The sequence below is a fragment of the Lactuca virosa genome, chromosome 8 (assembly GCF_052849685.1).
Source record: "Lactuca virosa cultivar CGN04683 chromosome 8, Lactuca_virosa_CGN04683_v6, whole genome shotgun sequence".
In the NCBI taxonomy this organism is placed as follows: domain Eukaryota; kingdom Viridiplantae; phylum Streptophyta; class Magnoliopsida; order Asterales; family Asteraceae; genus Lactuca; species Lactuca virosa.
The window spans coordinates 154195943-154218908 of record NC_136433.1 but is presented as its reverse complement, the minus strand read 5'-3'; the positions used below and the strand labels follow the sequence as shown (position 1 = coordinate 154218908).

General features: G+C 32.7%; 1 pseudogene; it reads right to left on the bottom strand.

The window, feature by feature from the left end:
- Window positions 1-776: 776 nt before the first annotated feature.
- Window positions 777-2450, bottom strand: LOC145130980 (formin-like protein 18 pseudogene; annotated as a pseudogene).
- Between the last annotated feature and the right edge of the window lie 20516 nt (window positions 2451-22966).

Below are 22966 nucleotides of genomic sequence, written 5' to 3'. Positions count from 1 at the left end.
CTTCAAGTGTAGCTTGTTGGGCAAGCTTTTCGTCATAAGTAGCTGCTCGAGTTTTAGCCAGAGAGCCGCTGCGGATGTCTCTTTCAACACATCTTGGAGAACGTCGTTAGAAAGATGCAGACGGATCTGCGACGACGCCTTCAGATCTTTCATCTCCTTTTCCTCAGTCGACCAAGTTGCCGGAATTTTCTCCATTCCTAATAGTGCTTTGTGGAGATCCATTTGGATCAACACATCTTTCATCTTTACTTGCCAGAGAGGGAATCTTGTGTTTCTGTCAAGTAAAGGAATATCGTACTTCATCGATGACATGGTTGAAAATAGTTTTTTACGAATCGTTATCGGAAAACCCGGATAGCTCTGATACCAATTGTAGACAAATCGACTACAATAAATAATCGATAACTTCAAGATCGAAGTATAAAACCCAAATATCACGATAGCGATTCAACGGAATATAAAACTATTTGAATAATCAACCAAGAATAAATCGAACGATAAAAAGAAAAAAACACGCGATATTTACGTGGAAACCCAAATCGGGAAAAACCACGGGCGGAGGAAGCCGAGAACCAATTTACTATAATATCCAGTGTTTACAGAGATAGAGGAAAGAAAAAACAAATATATCAAATATATATTTGTATGAATATGAGAGAAAAATGAAGATGTAATTTGAGGTGTGGTGTTTTTAATAAGCTTGGTTTCATTTCCTTTTATAGGCAAATGAATGTATGAATTCAATTGTCTATTACCATCCAAGCTTGACAAACATGCTACCATCCATTCTTGACAAACATGCTACCACCCATTCTTGACAAATTAAAACCACATGTGTAGAATGGTATTCTAGAAATCATCCAATGTTGAAGTTTGAAGGAAACTTCCACAGGAGGAGGCAGTGGTGGTGAACCTGATTTATGTGGTGCTTTATGTGGTGCTGGTGATGGTTTAGGTATTCGCGGTGGTGGTGGAGAAGGTCCTCCTCCTCCACAACCACGAGGAGGTTGTGGAGGACAAAGAAAATCGGCACTGCTAAACATATCTTGGACTTTACCAAATGCGTCTGCTGGGATCCCCGCATCTTCAAAACTAGACAAATCTACTGGGACCTTAGAAGCTTCTGGATCCATTTCGGAGAAAAGAAGCTTCATCCAACAAAAATCACACACACACACACACACACACATATATATATATATATATATATATATATATATATATATATATATATATATATATATATATATATATATTGCACAAGTATGCATGAAAAGAAATATGAAAGGTTTGTTTTGGGATATTTGCTAGAAAAAAAAGGTTAATGAAATTATTTTTGATGTTTAGCGCACTATTGAATACAACTTTAGTGACTTACTGAAAAGATTTCAGATTGTTTGTTACCCATTGATCTCATTAATACTAAAAAATAATATGACCAGTGACTAGGAATAATGTGAAGAAAAGTACCTCAGCTTTGAACTCCCTAGGAAATTGATGCTTTTTATCCCAAGATATGTCGACTTCCTCACGACTCAGTATCAAAGTATTCGATTTGATGAATGCTGTGTTGAACATGGCACGATACATAATCGTCTCCTTCACCAGATCATCATTTAAGTTAATACACTCCAACAGAATGTCGCCTTGAATATTGCAATTAATATCAATTTTAACGAGCTCATTTTCTGCCTGAAATGCAACGAAATAATAATCTATCAGAATAAGAAACTTAAACCTAGAAACATTATAGTGATATAACCTACCTGATTGTAAGACCGGACATTCTTACTCCTTCATGGGGTTGAGAATAAAAGTTTACGGGTTTTATCAATTTGTAACAACGGATCGCGTCCATAAATTCTAAATACAGGGCAACAACCTCCTTTTCCATCAAAATCAGGAATCATTCTGATTATCACACAATCTATTTTAAGTGCCTTGTCTGGTGGAGGCCAATGTTGTTCATCAGCATTCCTCTTTGACACATACTGTAAGTACCTCAACTGAGAAGCTGTAGGATCATATGGTGTCAACAGGGGTAACTTCCCATATGGGGCCTGTTTCAGAACCATCTCAAGGGCCCTACTTTCAGAAGTGAAATGTTTTCTGTCAAGTAAAAGAGCAGCCAACAGGAAAGCCAACACGGGCCAACAACCAAGCTCACTGTGCATTAGAAGAACGTTTTGTTGTCCAAGTGTGAGCCAGCTTTCGCTTGATTTAAGAAAATGGTGGATTATCTCTATTGGTACCAATGGGCAACCTTCATAGTCCCGAGGGTAGTCCATTATGGTAAGATAGTGTTCTGATAAAAGTTGGTGGAGTTTGTTTGTTGTATCTGCTTCTCGGAAATTCACAATCATGGGTGAAGATTCAGGGTTGATTTCTTTAAATTGAGTAATGATTCTGCCCACGTAACCTTTATATTCTTCTAGTTCCCAGGCTTCCATTCTGAAACAGGAGTCAAAGACTATACACCAAATGGGCGTGTCATCAAATCAAACAGAAACCAAGTTCTAATCTTGAATATATTCAAACTTACAAAGAAATTTAAGACACATTACAAACACTTAGTATACACATGATGCTTGCCTCTATATCTACTAGAAATTGTCGTAAGTTTAAGTACAAAACCCTTATAATAGGAGAGATGATGACCTTGAGAAGATTTCAGACCAGTTTCAGTTACAAATTTGTCCAATAATTACACTTCAATATAATACCACAAGTTCATAGTCCGACACTAGTTTGTGTTGGAAATGTAATCTAGACTTAGGGTTATTTTAGTATTTTTGAAAAGTAATTATTGCAGTTAGGAAGTCAGTTATAGTTAGGAAGGAAGTTGAAGTTAGGAACCGTTATATTGGTCAAAAGTCACAATGGTTCACTAAACATTGTGATGATTAGTACGTATATATATGTGTATGAATTGTATTTGTAAATGTAACTGATGCTTGATCAATAAAGGCTATATTTAGTGCACATATAAACATCTCTCTTCTCTGATACGTAATGTTCATGTTATTGCTTTAATTCAATGTTTCTTGGGGTTAATTCCAACAAAGTGGTATCAGAGCAAGGTTCCAGATTTAAAGGATTATGCAGGAAACAGGAAGAAATATCAGAGGGGGAGAGGGAGAAAAGACAAGAAAAATCACTGAAGAAAAGAGGTGATCAAATGGATGAAGTTTGGATTGATGACCGGGTTGAAAAGATCTCGGTAATGTTAAAGTTTATTTTTGATGTTAGTGATTGTATGATTCTTGATCCAGATGAAAAGATTCTGGGCAAGTTTTTCTGTGATATGATGATTGATGATGAAGATTTAGTGGATGATTGTGTGAATGTCTCTGATGAAAAGATTCTGGATGATGAGTTTTATCCTACAGATGGTTTTGAGGGTTTCTAAATGAAACCAAATGAACATGATGATGAGTTTTATCCTACTTTCTCTGGGTTTGCGGTTAGTTTTGTGAAGGATATCAAGTATATGCTTGAGGAAGAAAAGATGATTATGGAACCTATGGAAAACACAACAGTTTCTTTTCTTGAACTAGCAACAAAAGATGAGAAGGAAGATGGTCTTCTACTACGTATGTTGACAGTGGAAATTCATACCACAAGACACAAGCAGATGATGACCGGCAACAAAAAACTAAGAAAGATGATGGGAGAAGTGAAATTCCAGAAATACCCCTCTTGGTAAAAGTCTAAGATTAAGGGGGAATGTTGGAAATGTAATCTAGACTTAGGGTTATTTTAGTATTTTTGAAAAGTAATTATTGCAGTTAGGAAGTCAGTTATAGTTAGAAGGAAGTTGAAGTTAGGAACCGTTATATTGGTCAAAAGTCACAATGGTTCACTAAACATTGTGATGATTAGTACGTATATATATGTGTATGAATTGTATTTGTAAATGTAACTGATGCTTGATCAATAAAGGCTATATTTAGTGCACATATAAACATCTCTTTTCTCTGATACGTAATGTTCATGTTATTGCTTTAATTCAATGTTTCTTGGGGTTAATTCCAAGAGTTTGAAGAGTAAAGCTGAACGATAAATAATTAATATTCATACAATTTTTTGTCCGGGAATTCAACTACCTAACGCATCAAACTCCCAAATTAGTAGTAGCATAGAAAACTAGATAAGAAAAATGTAAGGAATTTTTTTAACAGAAAAGGTAATCGTATTACATACCTAATTACATACACATATCAAACTAATTACTTACTCCATAGAAGGGTAAATAATTACCGTATATTCTTTCAAAGACATCGACAATTCCATCGGGTATCTTTTTATTCCGAAACAGCACCATTCTAATTCACTGATTTCTGAAACTCTAGAACAATTTTGATAATTTCCCCAGGCACGAAGGAATTGTTTGCTTCCCACTTCAGAGAGAGTGGACGTAAAAATAATAATCGACCTTGTAACTCGTAACAACTAACAACCTTTTAGTTAGGTGCCGATATCTTAGGAGGTCAGAGTTGTGGGAATCCGTTTGAAAATTCCGAACTTCTGGGTATGGATCAGGTACAAAACGAAGACAACAAAAGTTAGACTAATTTGACAAAATCATGAAGACCATTCCTGTAATTTACTCAAATATTTGTAATTTACTCAAATATTTCTATAAACATGACATCATCTTTAGGCTACCTGGTATGGTGAGAATCTAAGTGGCAACCAAAACCCACACACGAACTTTGGAGTAAATTTGACCATTGTTGAATGAACTTTGGACATTAAGAAAATAATAATTTTTAAAATTTAAACCAAACCACACACACACATATATATATATATATATATATATATATATATATATATATATATATATATATATAGAGAGAGAGAGAGAGAGAGAGAGAGATGTAGGTTCAAATGTGGATGAAGTAGAGATTAATATGGGTCAAGTATTATTTAATTTTAACAAATAATTAATTAAATCATCTACCCTTTAATTTCGGCAAATTATTTTATTTAAAACCTTATTGCCTCTTCAATCGACACCCACACAATCTTATCCGTCCCGTTTTCTTTGACCTTCGGCCCCCATCAGACGACCTTCACACCGTCGCCGGTCGCCGTAAATCGAAGGCCCCGTCAACCATACCATGCCTCTTAGAAAACCTTCTTCGATCTCGCTTCACAATATCTGGGATCACACAGCCGACATCGATCCATCGCTAATCAGACATCACCATCGCCAGTCCACCACGGGACCTTGATAAGCCGCCGCCGTTGATTTGCCAATGCACCTGAGAAACGTCGTCGGCAAGATGATGTTGAACAACAAAGCTAAAAGGTTTTTTCCTAAAATCATTCTTTACCTTTTTCAATCCTAGTCTGTCGTCGGCTTGTTGTTAAAGGCCCTGTATAAATCAATGAATCAGGTACCAGGAACTCCATAGTCCATCCATACAAATACAAAATCATCATAGATAGGGCCTCCTCCTCCGCCTGCTCTTTGAAATTTTGTACGTTAATTCAATTGTATTCCTGTTTCTTAATTCTATTCTCATGTTTCTTAATTCTATTCTCTTGATGCCTTTATTTTACTTCCACTTGCTGTTGGTTTTGCAGCTTAGTTTTTGGCTTCTTAATGTGAAAAAAACACTAACTTTTTCACCTTTGAAAGTCATTTGGGGTGTATCTTTAACTTCATAGCTCTCGAGTTTCTTAAGAGGAGAATATAAAACCAATAAAAAAGATAATCTGTTTTTTAAAAGAAAACGAGAAATGTATGTTAAGAGTGGTCTAATGTTTCCTTAAGAACTTCTCAACTGATGCTCAACAGTTTTGATGATTTCTGTCACTCACATAAGTCTATTATTTGCTTGATAATTCCATTTTCGGTCTTCTTTTTCTCTCTATTAATCATACTCTGTTAAATCTTCTATTCTTTCAATCATCTAGAATGTTGTATTTAATTATGTCTTATATTGTCGTTTAACATGGCTGAGACTTGCCTAGATGAAAATTTCATCTGGTACCATGTTTTATTTTAGCCGGTTCCTTTTTTCAACAATTAACATAACAAATTAATGTTCTTATTGCCAATCTTGTATAATGGACGTGACAATTATGTATGATATACTGAATTAGGTTGGGCTGTATTTTATTTGGTCTACAAGTTTAATGAGTAAAATCTTCTAAGTGCTTATTATTATATTTATAGAACTTTATACGAATCATAAATATGAATTCAAGATTGATCCTTTAATCTTGAATGGATGTTAATTGTTAAACTGTTTGATATTTCTTTTCAAAATTTTAGGTGTGAGATTGACATGTTCACAAGGTGAGAGATCGACGGTGTCGCAATTACATAAGCAAGAACAAACAGAAGAATTGCATTCTTTTGTTACAACATTCTCTCAAGAATAAGAATGTTGCTCCATTCTTAAAGAATACTTGCCAATTCTTAAAGAATAGTTCTCTATTCTTAAACAATATTGGTCCATTGGTCCATTTATGACATGTTTAATTTTAGCAAAAACTACATCTCCATGGTAATAAGTTAATGTTTTTATTTAAGATATCTAGTTCCAGCTGATTTGACCATTGGTCAATTTGTGTATGTTGTTCCAGCTGATTTTTCCAATGGTGGATGAAATATAACAACATGAAACAAGAATGAGAATGAAGATTCTTTCATGAACGACATTGTACTCTTATAGAATGAAGATTTTTTCAAGAATGACTCACTATGAAGCTTGTATTCTAATAGAATGTGGCAAAATTCAAAAAATAACATTGTATTTTTATAGAATGTGACAGTAAAAATTATTTTTTTGTTTATTTTTGGACCTTAGATTCTTCAATAATGTTAATAATATATGATTATTCTTTAAGAATTTGTTATTCTTCAACTCATGGTTCAAAAATTTGTTATTCTTCAAAATGTTCATTCAATCAGAATATGTATTCTGTCAGAATTTGTATTCAATCAGAATACATATTCTATTAGAATATGTATTTTAAACTCTTGGTCCATATTCAACCCTACATCCACACAATACTTATCATCCACATTATAACCTAACCCTATATATATATATATATATATATATATATATATATATATATATATATATATATATATATATATATATATATATATATATATATATAGGTAGGTTATTTTGTTTTTACTAACTATTATGTGCCAGAATATACTGGACCAACGGATGAAATAAATCAATAGACATGATTTGAAAGTGTATGATATTACAATGGGATAACATGTACCATATAATCACATAAATTTTGGCAAAAGGGTATTTTGGACAATTAACTACATTTATAAAAGGAAATTTTTAGATTTTTAGGGATAATTAATTCTCCTAATTTTAAAAATCTATTTTTTTTAATTAATTTATTTTTAATTCTAACATAATTTGTAAACATAATCGATTTATTCTGTCAGAATAATTTTTTTAGAATGATGTTCTTTCATAATTTTATTCTATTAGAATATTATTGAGGAATAACAAAATTCTTGAATGCAATGTTGAAAAATAACAAAATTCTAATATATTCTTATAGATTCGAACTTAAATACAAACTCATACATATTTTTACAGACTAAAAACCTTATACATTTTAATATAATAATACACATTCTAACAGAATATCAACAAAAATAAATAAAATTCTTAAAAAATAACAACATTCTTAAATTGTGAGTATGATCAAACTTTATTCATTCTTCAAGTTATTCCTATTAGGTCTTCAACGCATTCTTCCAGCCATTCCTATCACAAATACAACAAAATGGTTAAAAACATGTTACTTACAATTAACTATCACATTAGAATACATAGAATATGACAGAATACATAAAATACATTCTAGCAGAGTACATAAATTTTATTCTGGCAGAATACATTCTGAGAGAATACATAGAATACATTCAAAAGTATCGTATTTACTGCTAATATAATTTTAGATTCCAAATATACAATAACGAGGGACAATAGAAATTGGAATTCAAAATCACAAACTGAACCAAAATAATACAAAAACAAATTAATTACCTTTTTAAACAATTACATAAAACATGTGTTGCAAGTAATTCTGACAGAATGCATGCCACAAGGTTAAATTCTTTAGATTCTCTTTCAGGCATTTCAACAAACACTTGTTAGGCATTATCATCAAACAAGCTAAATTTAGAACAATGAAGTATCAAGAACAAATGGAAAATCAACAACAATCAAGTATCAGAACGAATAGAAAATCAACAACAATCTACCATACAAAAAATCGAAATCCTTCATGAAACGTGATAGGAGAAGGCGCTTAAGTAGATGAATTTGAGAAGAATTTATAACAAAAACATATTTTCTGAATTAATTCCGGTTTTAACATAGAAACATAGACTTACCGCTGATGTGTTAAGTCTTAATCGATTTGATTGGAGACAGAGGCCATAGATGATCGAAGATAGAGCGGATGTCGTTAAAAATCACCAGGGAAGCGTGATGATGGTAGCCGACAATTGAAGATGAAGAATGTAGACATGATTCAGGGTTTCGTTGAATATAATTCTTGCCTTTTTAAATAATGGATGTGAATCAAAAATAATTATTAGTTTCCTAATTTATAGGATATAATCATTAATTTGATTTATCAATATACTATACTACCCTTATTTATATAATTAATGATTTAAAATTTTCCTGAATTCTTATCGGTCCTTACAAACACACAATAATTGCTAGAAACATTTGAACCTAACTCTCTCTCTCTCTCTATATATATATATATATATATATATATATATATATATATATATATATATATATATATATAGAGAGAGAGAGAGAGGAAGGATCATTTGAGAACCTATAGTCTCCCGAAAACCCGAGAACTAATTTTAGACCACTAGATCAAAAAAAAAAGGGTCAAGATGCAAGGTGACATTTTTTTAAATAAGTTAAAAACTAAAGAGAAAGGGCATGTTAAATAAATCAAACAGAGGGCAAGTTAGGAATGTAAAAACTGACTTCCAAACATACATACATATCCATTCCTCTCTCTCTCTCTCCATCTCTTTCTCTCTCTCTCTCTCTCTCTCTCTCTCTCTCACACACACACACACACACATAGATGCGTTATCATCACTTTGCTTTAGATTACATCTAGATCTATCCAGCTTTCATTGTAGCTGCCACATTCCTTGATCTCACGTTCTTCATAGAAAAAACTCCACTGAAGATGCTTTGATTTTGAATCGTTTTATCCTCCACCAATTCGTTCCCCGAAGTACACCGTAATCACCGACTTCATCTCAGCCTCATCTATGGATTGGAGACCTAAATGAAGAAGATGATCCTTAACTCTAGATCTCGGTCTCAAGTTTCCTCCACCTGAAGTTGCCTAAACAAAGGTTTTTATTTTTTGCATTTCTTCAGTTTTTTAGATCATATTTCACTTTTTATTTTCTGTATTACCAAAATTAAGTTGACAATCTATATGCTTATTATATGCTTGTTCATATATTGAGTTAGTTATCGGATTCAATAGAGTACGTGATATTGAAATTACTTAGAGTTTAGAAGGATTCTTATTAAGAATAAAATTTTCATGAAAATATAAAATTCTAGTGCTCTTTTCCATCATGTGTGGCCTTATGAATATTGTTGTTCTCTTTAACATGGACCCGTCTGGTAAAAATATTGTCAATTTGTATTCAAAGTGTCAGGTTTTCTGAAGTGCATGCAAGTTGCTCGAGGAAAGTCCTGAACAAGATTTAGTTGCTTTGCTTTAATATCAAGCTATATTGGCTTAATACAAGTATACAACTTTGCATTCCTTTGTTCATTTATAATAATTCATGATATTTTCTTAGGATATTACTAGAGTTCTAGTTGTAGTTGACCTTGCGTGTATATGAGATGCTATGAACAGACTCAGTGGTGACTCCAAGAAGATCAACCCATTGGTAGGTAATAATCTAATTATCCGCTTCACATATTTTTTTAAAGCATCAACATTTTTTACTTCTTTCAAATATTAATATTTCCTAGGTGCCAGTAGACCTTGTGATTGACCATTCAATTCAAGTTGATGTTTCAAGAAGTGCAAATGTTGTTCAAGAAAACATGTACCTTGAAATTCAACACAATGATGAACTCTTTTCCTTTCTGAAATGGGGATAACATGCTTTTGACAACATGTTTTTCTAGTATAATTCATCAGTTAAATATTTACGCATTAAAACCACATCACAGATGAACCTTGTAAATAATCAATGTAATAAGCATAAAATATTCAAAAATACAATGAAATGACAGTGAATATTGATAAATTGCAAATAATCACTGTAATTTCATGTTCAACTATCTGTCATCAGAATTGAATTCTATTGCTATACTTATTTGATATTTTTTGTGAAAACTTTGATGCTTGTTTATTTAACAAAACATGATTTCATCTAGTTAATTTATTCGTGTTTTTCTGATAAGTAAAATAACTTGGCAAATTGGCATTTGGCTCTTTACATCGTGACCTAAAATTTAATGGAACATACATTAATTTTGAGTATAATATCTAAAGTTGATAGAAAATGTGTTCGATTTCAAGGTCTATATATGAATTAAATGTTACCTTGCGATTGAAATTTAGAATGGGTTTAAAGGCTTATAATTTTGTTGAAATTAATATATGAGTTTTTATAGATCTAGAGATGGCATATATGGCAATATCTTCATTATGTTTGGGTGCTTTGTGATTTTTTAGGATGAATGACCCTTTTTCATCCACATAAAATAGAATAGACATGTTGTTTGAGGTCAACATTTTAGAATCACTCATTTTCATTATAAAACTCCATATTTTTATATCATATGTTGTAGATGTCGATCATATATTCATATTATCATCTCAAATGATATTTTCTCAGGTATTTGTTAGAACATAAAGATTTACCACTTCATCATTATGTATAATGATTAACTTGAATTATTTTTGGTCACAGCATAACAACTTTTGAGCACTTGATTTACACAAAGAAAAAGTAATTTCTAAATTCAATTTTTTTGTTCTTTGTTTCCAGTGAATTGAACTTGGAATTCCTTTCCTGAAACCAGTTCAAAAGATTCCACCAATGTGCAATAGACTTTCATGGCCATGATTGCTTCCATCAAAGGTACTCAATATTTTCATTTCTTCTTTTTTATTAAAGACCAAAATGCTCTCATTACATATACAGAAATAAATAAAAATAAAAATAAAATTTGGTTTATGCATTTACAATAAACAAAAAAATATTCAAATATAAATAAAGATTTCATTTTTAGTTTTGAATTCCATTCCGCCCAACCAAAATTTCACATTCCGATTTGAATTCCAATTCCAATCTTGAATTTTCATATCTACATTTGTAGTATTCCAATCATAACAATTTTCTAGTCTTTAATTTACCTATTTACCACCCTTAAATTCACATGTAAATCACAAGTGAATAACATATGAGTTACATGTGTTTCATATGTAATTTACATATGAATCACATGTAATTCACAAGTACATCACAAGTGATTCACACATGAATTACATGTGATTCACATGTAATTTACATGTAAATCACAAGTGAATCACATATGAGTTACATGTGATTCATATGTAATTTACATATGAATCACATGTAATTCACAAGTAATCACAAGTGATTCCCATATGAATTACATGTGATTCGCATGCAAATCACATGTAAATAAAAAAATGAATCGCATATGAGTTAATGTGATTCATATGCAATTTACATATGAATCACATGTAATTCACATGTAAATCACAAGTGAATCACATATGAGTTACATGTGATTCATATGTAATTTACATATGAATCACATGTAATTCACAAGTGATTCACATATGAATTACATGTCATTCACATATGAATTACATGTGATTCACATGTAAATCACATGTATATCACAAGTGAATCACATATGAGTTACATGTGATTCATATGTAATTTACATATGAATCACATGTAATTCACAAGTAAATCACAAGTGATTCACATGTGAATTATATGTGATTCACATGTAAATCACATATGAGTTACATATGAATCACAAGTGATTCACATATGAATTACATGTGATTCACATGTAGATCACAAGTGAATCACATAAGAATTACATGTGATTCATATGTAAATCACATGTAATTTACATATGAATTACATGTGATTCACATGTAATTCACATGTAAATCACAAGTGAATCGCATATGATTCACATGAGTGTTCTTGCATTAATCAAATTTTTTTTAATTTTCTTGTAGATTTTGAAGAATATGTGGAAAATATTAAAGAGGTGAACAATGAAAAATTGAAGAAAATATAAAAATCTTGATATGAAGAAATGATCATACTGTGAATCTTTGTAGTTTTTATATTTTTTTATATTTTATTTTGTATCGAATAAAACACTTGTAGTATTATGTTTATGGCTTGATTAATAAAAATGAGATTTTTTATGATTACTTACGAATATTATAGTATAAGAAATATGTATAATATGCATTTGAAAAAATATGGATATATATGCACCTAAAACGTTGATTTTATTTGTTAAAAAAAATAGTGTTTTTTTTAAATATTCTAGTTTTTTTTTAATTATTGATTCTTAAAAATTTTACTTTTAAAAATATGCAGTTTTTTTTAAATGCAATTTTTTAAAAAATTGCAGTTTTTTTTTTTTGAAAAAAATGTAGTTTTTTTTAAATACAATTTTATTTTTAAATTGTAGTTTTTTTTTTTGAAAAAATCAGTTTTGTTTTAAAATATTGTAGTTTTTTTTTGAAAAAAATACAGTTTTTTTGAAAAAAAATTGCAATTTTTTTTAAATGCAGTTTATTTTAAAAAAAAATTACTGTTTTTTTTGAAAAAAAAATTACAGTTTTCTTAAAAAAAAAATTTCAATTTTTTTTAAAAATTCTTGATTTCTGAAAAAATTTAAAAAATCTCCATTTTATTTAAATAAATCTAAAATTAACTTTAAAAAAATTTGATTTATTATGTTAATTTTTATACATTTTTATTAATATTTCCAATAACAAATAAAAAGTAAACATTAAATGAGATCGGTATGATTACGATAATGCCCTTAATGAGTTAATTTTGATCTAACGCACCACCTTTAGTTCTCAGGTTCTCGAGAAACTATGATTCTCAACAGATCTCACCTATATATATATATATATATATATATATATATATATATATATATATATATATATATATAGAGAGAGAGAGAGAGAGAGAGATGTAGGTTTAAATGTTTCTCACATCTATTATGTGCTAGAATGCACCAATAAGAATTTACTAAAATTTATATGTATATCAAATGATATCCATACTAATAATTCCTTTTTATGGAAACTAATTAAATTTGTATTAATGTCAACAATAATATTCTTTCAAATGAATTCGTTTCTAGAAGAATGAGAGTGTATTCTAACAGAATGAGAGTATATTCTAGTAGAATACACTCTAGTTTTTCATATTCAAAGCAACTTTAATGTATTATAAGTGGGGTGAGTCCTGATACAAAAAACGAACTCATACATAAAAACCTAGATGCGAATTCATTCTGATAGAATGTTATCGCTTACATTAATGATGAATTTAATTAGTTTTCATATAAAGAGAATTATACTTATTGATATCATTTAATATACATATAATTATGGAAATAATTTAATATCTATCTTTATTTAATTAAATAATTTTTTAATTTTTACTAAATTCCTATTGGTGCATTCTATCACACAATAAATGTAAGAAACACATTAACCTAGCTCTCTCTCTCTCTCTCTATATATATATATATATATATATATATATATATATATATATATATATATATATATATATATATATATATATAGAGAGAGAGAGAGAGAGGAGTAGGATCAATTGAGAACACCAAAAAGGTTGAGAACGCGAGAACACATCTGACCCATCTAAATATTCAAATCTAAGGCTATTATCTAACGGGTCATTTATGTTAATTCTAAAACTATTAGTAGTAAAGAGTAACTTTTACAATGGCATAACGGTATAACGGTAATTGATACTTTAGGTCAATCCTATAATTTGTTATTCATATTCTTATTTCTATTGTCGTCTCCATATTCATCTCTCTTTCTCTCTCTCGCTCTCGCTCTCTCTCTCTCTCTCTCTCTCTCTCTCTCTCTCTCTCTCTCTCTCTCTCTCTCTCTCTCCCCCCCTCCTCTCTCTCTCTCTAGGGTGAATCAGTTAGCCGCCTCCATCATCTGCACACCATGATCTCTTCATCTCTTAGCCTACCTCCATCGTACCTTCGATTTTCGTAGCCCTAATCGGACCTAAAAGTATATTTGCAATTGTCCTCCTGCAACTCAATCTCCAATCGGTCTCCTACAACTCGATTTTAGTTCATCGGTGTTCATTGGAGATTCTAGACCTGCAAATCGATTTCAATTTGGAAGGTATGGTCTCGATTTTGCTTGAATGCTGCTGTGAAGATAAAGGCTGATGATGAAGTCACTTTTTTTCTCTACTCATCGAGACAGTGCCCCATTTCTGCTCCATCTTTGATCTTCGACAATCCATATACCTCTCACCAATCTGCAACGCCGCCGCCTCCTTTCGCTGCGCTAGCCCCGCCAACGCAACCTTCGCCGAAGATGGTTGCAGCGACATCGACTTCCTTTTTAGGTAAGGTTTTTTACCCTAAAAATTGAATACATATGGATGTTTTGTATTGTTTTCTTTCTGGAACCTTGTTATATATTGTTTTTTTCTCTAAATCAAATGTATATTGGTATAACGGTGCTTGTTTTTTTTGGAATCTGAAAGCATGGCTGTAGATGTTGAGTTTTCTGATGTTGAAAGCATATGTTTTTCTTGGAATATGATATAATAATGGTTTTGATAAAACCTGTCATTAGTAGCTTCAATTTCACTTTCTTTGCTTATAATATGAGTTGAACAAACTTGTTATTTGTGGTTTCACATGCACCCTATGTGTTTGATAACATGCTTGACTGAAATCATGATACAAGAATAATAAGCAATTAATATGTACTCATCTGATGCTGAAATCATATGTTTGAAATCTGATCTGATTTGCCTAAATTCTGATCTAAAATATTATATGCTTGAAAATCTGATGTTGAAATCATATGCTTGAAAATCTAATGTTGAAATCATATGGTTGAAATATGATCTGATTTGTTGACAAATTGCATTTGTTTTTCTGAAGATCTGCAGGGCTTGTTGGATGAAAGGTTTCAAATTTCGATTTATGAAGTTTTTTGCATGTTCTGTTAGATAATGGTATTGTACTTGTTTATGATAGATTGTGTATGTACTTGTTTATGATAGATTGTGTATTTATTTATGAGTAACAGTGTGTTCATTTGTGAATAGCAGTGTATTTATTTGTGAATGGTTGTACTTATTTATGAATAGTAGTGTATTCATGTGAATGAGTGTATTTAATTATGATTAGAGGTATTCATTTTATGATAGAATGTGTATTAATTTATGAATAGCAGTGTATTCATTTGTGAATAGCAGTGTATTCATGTGTGAATGATTTTATTTATTTATGAATAATACTGTATTCGTGTGAATGAGTGTATTTATTTATGATTAAAGGTATTCATTTTATGAATAAATGATAAGTTTTACACTATTTTTATTTTCAATTGATGAAAAAAGCACTGAGGTAGTGCTTCAAACATCAGAGATGATTCAGCAGGTTAGGCAGAGACTGCAGACAGCTCAAAGCCGAAAGAAAAGTTATGCGGACCGTCGATGTTCTAAGATGGAGTTCCAGGTTAGGGACATGGTTTTACTGAAATTGTAACCATGGAAGGGCGTGATACGGTTCAGGAAGTGGGGCAAGTTGGGACCTCGATTCATTGGTCCAATTCGTATGGTTTCCAGGGTGGGCAAGGTGGCTTATCGGTTGGATCTACCGGAAGAACTCAGTCAGATCCATAGAACTTTCAATGTTTCTCAGTTATGGAAGTCCTAGGTTGACGATATGGCGGTAGTACCACTAGATGATATCCAGGTCGACGAGCGACTTAACTACATTGAGAGGCCGATAACGACTATTGATCGAAAGAGGAAGGCCTTGCACAACAAGGTGGTTCCATTGGTCATGGTGTAATGGCGACATCAGAAGCGCTCAGAGTGGACTTGGAAACCGGAGTCAGAGATGAGGGAGCATTACCCGGAGTTGTTCACTTCTGTGGACTTCGAGGAGGATTTCTGATCTAAGTGGGGGAGAATTTTTATACTCGAGTCCAGGTAAATTTCCCCTCCTAGTCCTCTAAATTAGAAATTTGGCAGTTTTGGCCCTTACACAGGGCATACCTCGATGGTACGCTGTGCTTAAGGGGGTTAAGTGGACACGATGTCATTTTGAGGACTACGTTGGGCATACTCTGGTTATGCTGGGCATACTCCGCCAGGACTCAAACCCCAATCTTTAGGATTTGGACCCTATATATTCCACCTTAACTCCCATCCCCTCTTCCCATTTCCAACCACCATCATTTGAAACGTTGACCCCTGAAAACTGTATCCCCATTTGTAACGCCCGTAGATCTGGACTAGTCAATTTAGAGATGATAAGCATCAAAAATGACTTTTTGATGGAAGATTATTTAGAAGGAGTAATCTTAACTAAGTTATAATATATGTTACAAGGATTTCGTACATATAAAGAACGCCGAAATCCGAGTTATAACGAAGAAGTTATGACCTGTCGAAGTTTTGCGACAGAACCGGCACGACACAGCGCGACGTAAATAGTGAATTTACGTTAGAGCGATATTTGGCCTTAGAAATCTAAATGAAAGTTGTAGAATACGTTAAACCGAGAGCGTGCATAAAAAGAACGTCTAAATCTGACTTCGTATGAGGAAGTTATGATTTTTCGAAGTTTCAGCATTAGTAGTATGCAGCCCGAAACTCGAGATTGAGGTCGAGTGATATTTAGCCAAAACTTTCTAAATGAGAATTGAAGATCTCATCAATAGTAGTCCAACGATAAAAAGACAGACGAAAACGGAGTTCAGATGAAGGAGTTATGAATTTCGAACGGAGTTTTCCTGTCCCGACCTACTAAAAATAGTATATTATTAATATATTAAAAATAAATTCAAAAATAGCCTACAAAGTCTAAATGAAAGTTGTAGATCTTGTTTTGACCTACGCGTCGATATAAAGAACGTCGAAAACGGAGTTCGTATGCGAAAGTTATGAATTTCTGAAATTCGGGGCGCGAAACCCCAAAAGTGGCCACGACGTGGCATGGCTTCTGACGCCTTCTGGAGCCTGACAGAGCAAGTGGATGATGACGCATGCAATGACGACCAAGCCCACGACGTGGAAGAAGTGCCCAAGACGTGGAAAATGAGAAAACAGCCATATAAATAGATTTGAAGGGGCAGCCGTTTGTGGTTGCCAAATCTCTTCTCTCTCACCCATATTACCTCGATTTACGTGCAAATGGATTTACGTGCAAATGGATTTACGTGAAAAAAATTTATCGATTTATACAAAAAAAAAATTTACATGACCCTAGTACTGCAAAGTTAATCCCTTTTTGTATCGTCATGATAATCTGCAATAAAATACTAAAAAGAAGTAAGAATTAAAATATTTTTGTTGTTTTGAATTTTTCGAAAATAAAGACAAAATAAACGAAAATCTTTTTGTATTTTTGAAAATTTTCGAAAATTAAATGACAAAACAAAAGAAAATCTTTTTGGATTTTTGAAAATTTCGAAAATTAAATGACAAAAATAAAAGAAATCTTTTTGGATTTTTGAAATTTCGAAAATAAAGACAAAACAAACGAAAATCTTTTTGTATTTTGGATTTTAGATTCGATTTACGTGCAAATGGAAATTGAGTTTGGTTTGGGGACGAACGAACCTTGGATTGTGAACGAATGGTTGGACTGGAAATTTGGAAAGATTGTTGTTTGATGGATCTAGCAAATGGATTTTAGATTCGAAGGGTTCCTGGACGATTATTGATTTTGGGTTTGGTGAACTGGAAAACGAACGAAAAACGATGAACAGTAAGAACAAAAATTTGATTTTGGGTTGAATGTACGAAGTGAAAAAAAAAATCGATTCAGAGGTATTCAGAGATTACTGTTCATTGGATGGGCTTCGAATGCTTCGAATTCGTGTGTTTGGGAAAATTTTCGTATGAAGATGAGAGAAAATTTTGGGGAAGATGATTTTCATATGAAGGGGAGAGAGAAGGAAAATTTTTGTATGTTTGGTTGCAAAATTTTGTATGTTTGGAAGAAAAACCAAAATTTTCGAATATAGTCCCTCAAATTTCAAATGGTTGTCAATTGGAAAAAGCTTCGTATGATCGATCAAAATTTCGTATGTTTTGATCAAAAAGCAGATTTTTCGAATTCAGCCCCTGAACTTTCGAATTTTTGGCAACCTCCACATTAATTGAAGTTTCGAATGTTTGACACTTTTCCCCCAAATTCGAATATTTTCTGAAATTTCGAATGTTTGGGACAACTCTTCGTATGTTTGGTGCACAATGGCAGAATGTTCGAAAATAGTCCCTGAGGCTTCGAATGTTTGGCGGTTCATACCCAAATTCGAAAAAGGACTGTTTTTGTTGAAAATTGAAGAAAATACATTTCAAGCCCCTGCAGTTTGTGCAAATTGACGCTTTCTACCCAGCTTTGGAAAAGGGGGAGAGTTTTGCATATTTGGCTGTTTTGGGCGCACCGGGTCACTGCAGAATTTTGAAATTGACAATTTCTACCCATTTTTGAGAAATTTTGTCAAAGGCGATCCATGAACGAAGCTAAAAATTGAATATTTTTTGGGTTTTCCGGATTGAAGCACATAGTTTATGCCACATGTTAAGGAGGAGTTTTAACTCGAAAAATTCCGAATAGAGCACGTTCTTTTTCCTTGGGAGTTTTATAATCAAATTTCGATTATAAAAAGGGGGAGAGGTTTTATATGGAAATTCGAACTTGAATTTTTCATATTACGCGGATTTGAAGACCGAAGTGATCTTGAAGTTTTGAAGCTTACGAAATGATGCAATTGGATGTTCGGAAATGATTTATTTTCGAAATGGGTTTGGTTTTATTAATGATTTTTGGGATGTGTTTTTATGCTCAACTTTTGGGTGATCGATTTGGAGTTTGAGAAGCTCGTGATCATTCGTTGATGCTCGGTTTGTATGGTATCACATCCTAGAGATCAAATTGAAGAATCATGGAAGAATTGAATATTGAAGTTTGTTTCGACATGTGTCACCTTTGAGGCTCGAATCGCGTAGTTGCTTGATTTTGGAAGATTTGAAGTGGGTCATTTATTCCTAACTTTGAGGGGGAGAATGTTGGGGTACAAAGTTATTCATGATTGACTTTGTAAATGTTTGACTTTTGTAAAATCGACTTGCATGTGGTGCATTAGCCTTTAGACCCATGTGTTAGTGAGAGTGAGAGAGAGACATGTAAACACCTCTATAAATAGTGGGTTCATACCACTTGTAGAGGTGTGCTTGAGAGATGTAAAAGTGAGTGTGTAAGTGTGTGTTATTTATGTAGTCTAGATCTAGATCCTTTTTGTGTAACACCATATACAATCAATACATCTCTTGAACACCCAAATCACCATGTTCATTGTGCAAACTTTAATTCCGCATGCCAAACCATGTTCTTATGTCACTACACAAAGAAGTACCCCCAAAGCCCCGATATTATCCCGATACCCGAAGCGAGTCCCGAAGCCCTGAAGATCCCGAGGAGAAAGGAGTTTCCGAACCGAAGCTCTGCTTGCGAGAAGCCAGGTATTTGAAGATATTCTAGTTTCACCGAAGAGCTACTACTCTTAGAGCCGTAGTGCTGTCCGATCATCTTCTGATCAAGTGAGTGTATAGTCCCTTTCATAAACACTATCTTAGTACAAGTATTGGTTGAATGTATTATATCTATGTTATGAGTGAGTGTATAGTTACTTTCTTCTAACATATAAGTATTAAGTATTTGCTACGAAATATGTGTTATGTGTTTATATATTGTTGTTTATTTGAGATAAGCGTGGAATGGATGTTTTATATAGGTTTTAAATGAGTTAAATTGTATATGTATGTTATATCTACAAATATGTTGGGTAGAACATGGATAGACGAATTAGTTGGTGTGTGATGACGGATGAGTTTGAGGATGAGACGAAAGACGAACCTTGGTAACTATGGATTTAGTACCGTATAGACAAACGTTGGTAGCTATGGACTTAGTACCTACACTGGTAGCTATGGATTTAGTTACAATAAAGATAAACCTCGGTAGCTATGGATTTAGTACTGTATAGATGAACCTTGGTAGCTATGGATTTAGTACGGTATAGACGAACGCTGGTAGCTATGGATTTAGTACTGATAGATAGACGATGATAGCTATGGATTTAGTACTGTTAGATAGACGATGATAGCTATGGACTTAGTACCTGTTAGATAAATGTTGGTAGCTATGGACTTAGTACCTACACTGGTAGCTATGGATTTAGTACCCGATGAATGAGCCATAGCAGCTATGGAATTAGTGCTTTACGAAAGAACCTTGGCAGCTATTGTCTTAGTGCCAAATAAAGAATCCTGGCAGCTATTGTCTTAGTGCCTAATAAAGAATCCTGGCAGCTATTGTCTTAGTGCCTAATACGGAGTGAACAAATAGATGACTCTTAGAGTAGACCCTTAAGAGCAAGGAAGATAATGGGGATGGGTAATTGGAATGGTATATATATATATATATATATATATATAAGATATAATATTGTGGGTTGAAAACCCTATATGCTCACCAGCCTCCCAAGCCTGACCCACTCAGTTTTCTTTGTATTACAGGTTGTGGCACAAGAGCATAAGTTGGCTGACGTAACGGGAGATAAGGATTATAGGCCCGTAGTTATAATTAACTGTGTAAGGTCTATGTTGTTCTGTTTATGCTTTTGGTCTGTATTGAACATGACATCCTGAGATTTTGTTATATAATGAAAATACATTTCTTTAAAGAAATGATTTGATAAATTCTTATCATGTTTTTGGGAACAAATTCTGCAACTGTTTTCTGTAAAAGATTGCTCTGATTTTAAAAACAAAGCATAAACAAATCGGTCTTTTCTGGCCGTGAAATTGGGGATGTCACACCATTGTTACATTTTGAGCCTTGAAAGTGTGTCTCAAAGGAAGAAGAAGGCGGTGGTGAAGCTTGGATTAGGAAGTCTTGCATCATCCTCATCCTCCAGAAGGTATAAAGTTCCAACAATGATGATTAAGTTGTTAGATCTAGCTTGTATGGAGATAATATGAACTTTTGTCCCTAAATATGTCCTTTCTTGTGCATGGCATGCTATAGAACATTTGGGTTGTCCTTCTGGACGTTTTTCCATGTCTTGACGCATGAAAATATGATCATGCGTCACACCCCCAACCAGAACGGCGAAAACGTACGGGGGTGAATGACTTCATGTTAAGTATCACAACACATGCATCATAGTAATCAAAGTAACAACAAACATCGTATTGATAATATAATATTTACATTGAGTTCAAAACATTACTTGAATAACATTATAAGTACAACAAAAGTTAAGACGTAAAGCTCCGTCTTTGCAACACATGAGAGGTACCTGTCTAGTAACGTTCCTAAGAATACAAGTGGTTTGAAAAAGTGTCAACATTAAAGTTGGTGAGTTCATAAGTATTTTTGTTATAAAAAGTATACTCTTTGTTCTTTGGAAAAGTTCGCATGTTCCTCCAGAAAATCCTATATATTTTCTTTAGTAGAATGGTAACCACAATAGTTCTTTCGACAATCACTTAGTTTATACTAACTATATATAACCTAATATCGAACGGACAGTTGAATGTGTGAGTCTGCCCTAAGCCCATAACCAAACAAGGAACGGGAAGTAAGGCGGAAGTCACACCTTCCACTGCCTATTGTATATTATTTATATATAATTCTGATGCATAAACTAAGGAAATATAGAATTAACCATTAAAGGTCCTTTATGTTATACTAGTTTAATAATAAGTATTAAACCTTTTGTAAATAAGTTCCTAGTTCCACATACTCTATTGTAAAACACTGTTTTCAGTAATAATTGTTATTGTTTTCAGAAAGTTCTATCGAAAACAGTTTACCTTTAAAATAATGATGTTTACCATAGAAAATCCTATATTTTCTATAAAACCGACTTATAGTCTTAGTTGTTGCTAGACCGAAAAGCACAAGTATAATTACTATACTTACTTTAATGATATATAGTTTTGTTGATAAGTTAAACTGGTTGAAGACTTGTTAGCCCTGAAAACCTAATGTGGCGATACTACCCTACTATGATCACTTAACACATACGAGTTGTATATAACCGAGATCGAACAGACAGTTGAATGGGTGAATCTTCCCTAAGCCCACAACCAAACAAGGAACATGAAATGAGGTGGAAATCACACATTCCACTGTCTACCGGACTTCAATTTTATCTAACTGTATTGTATATACTAAGTAATCACATAGTTAATATCCTTCGAGATTGTTTAAGGAAAAGTATATTACTACGTAAATATGTCGTTGTTTTCTCCTTGTGATTTCTTATGACCATACAAATTGATATGACGTGAATCGGACGTCGGTATCGTTTATGACGTTTGTCACCCGCAGACCTGCCGGTCCAACTATAGCTAACAGTAGAGGTGAGGGATTGTCGGTCCCATTTAGATCTACACACAAACTCACGCTCTCCCTCCAGAAGACTCTGGTTCATAAAGGTAGACTTCCACTGGTACTTAGGTAAGTACACGAAGACATTTCTCACAAACTACATCAACGACTTTACAAGTAATAATGCGAAAACCTTTTTATAAATAACT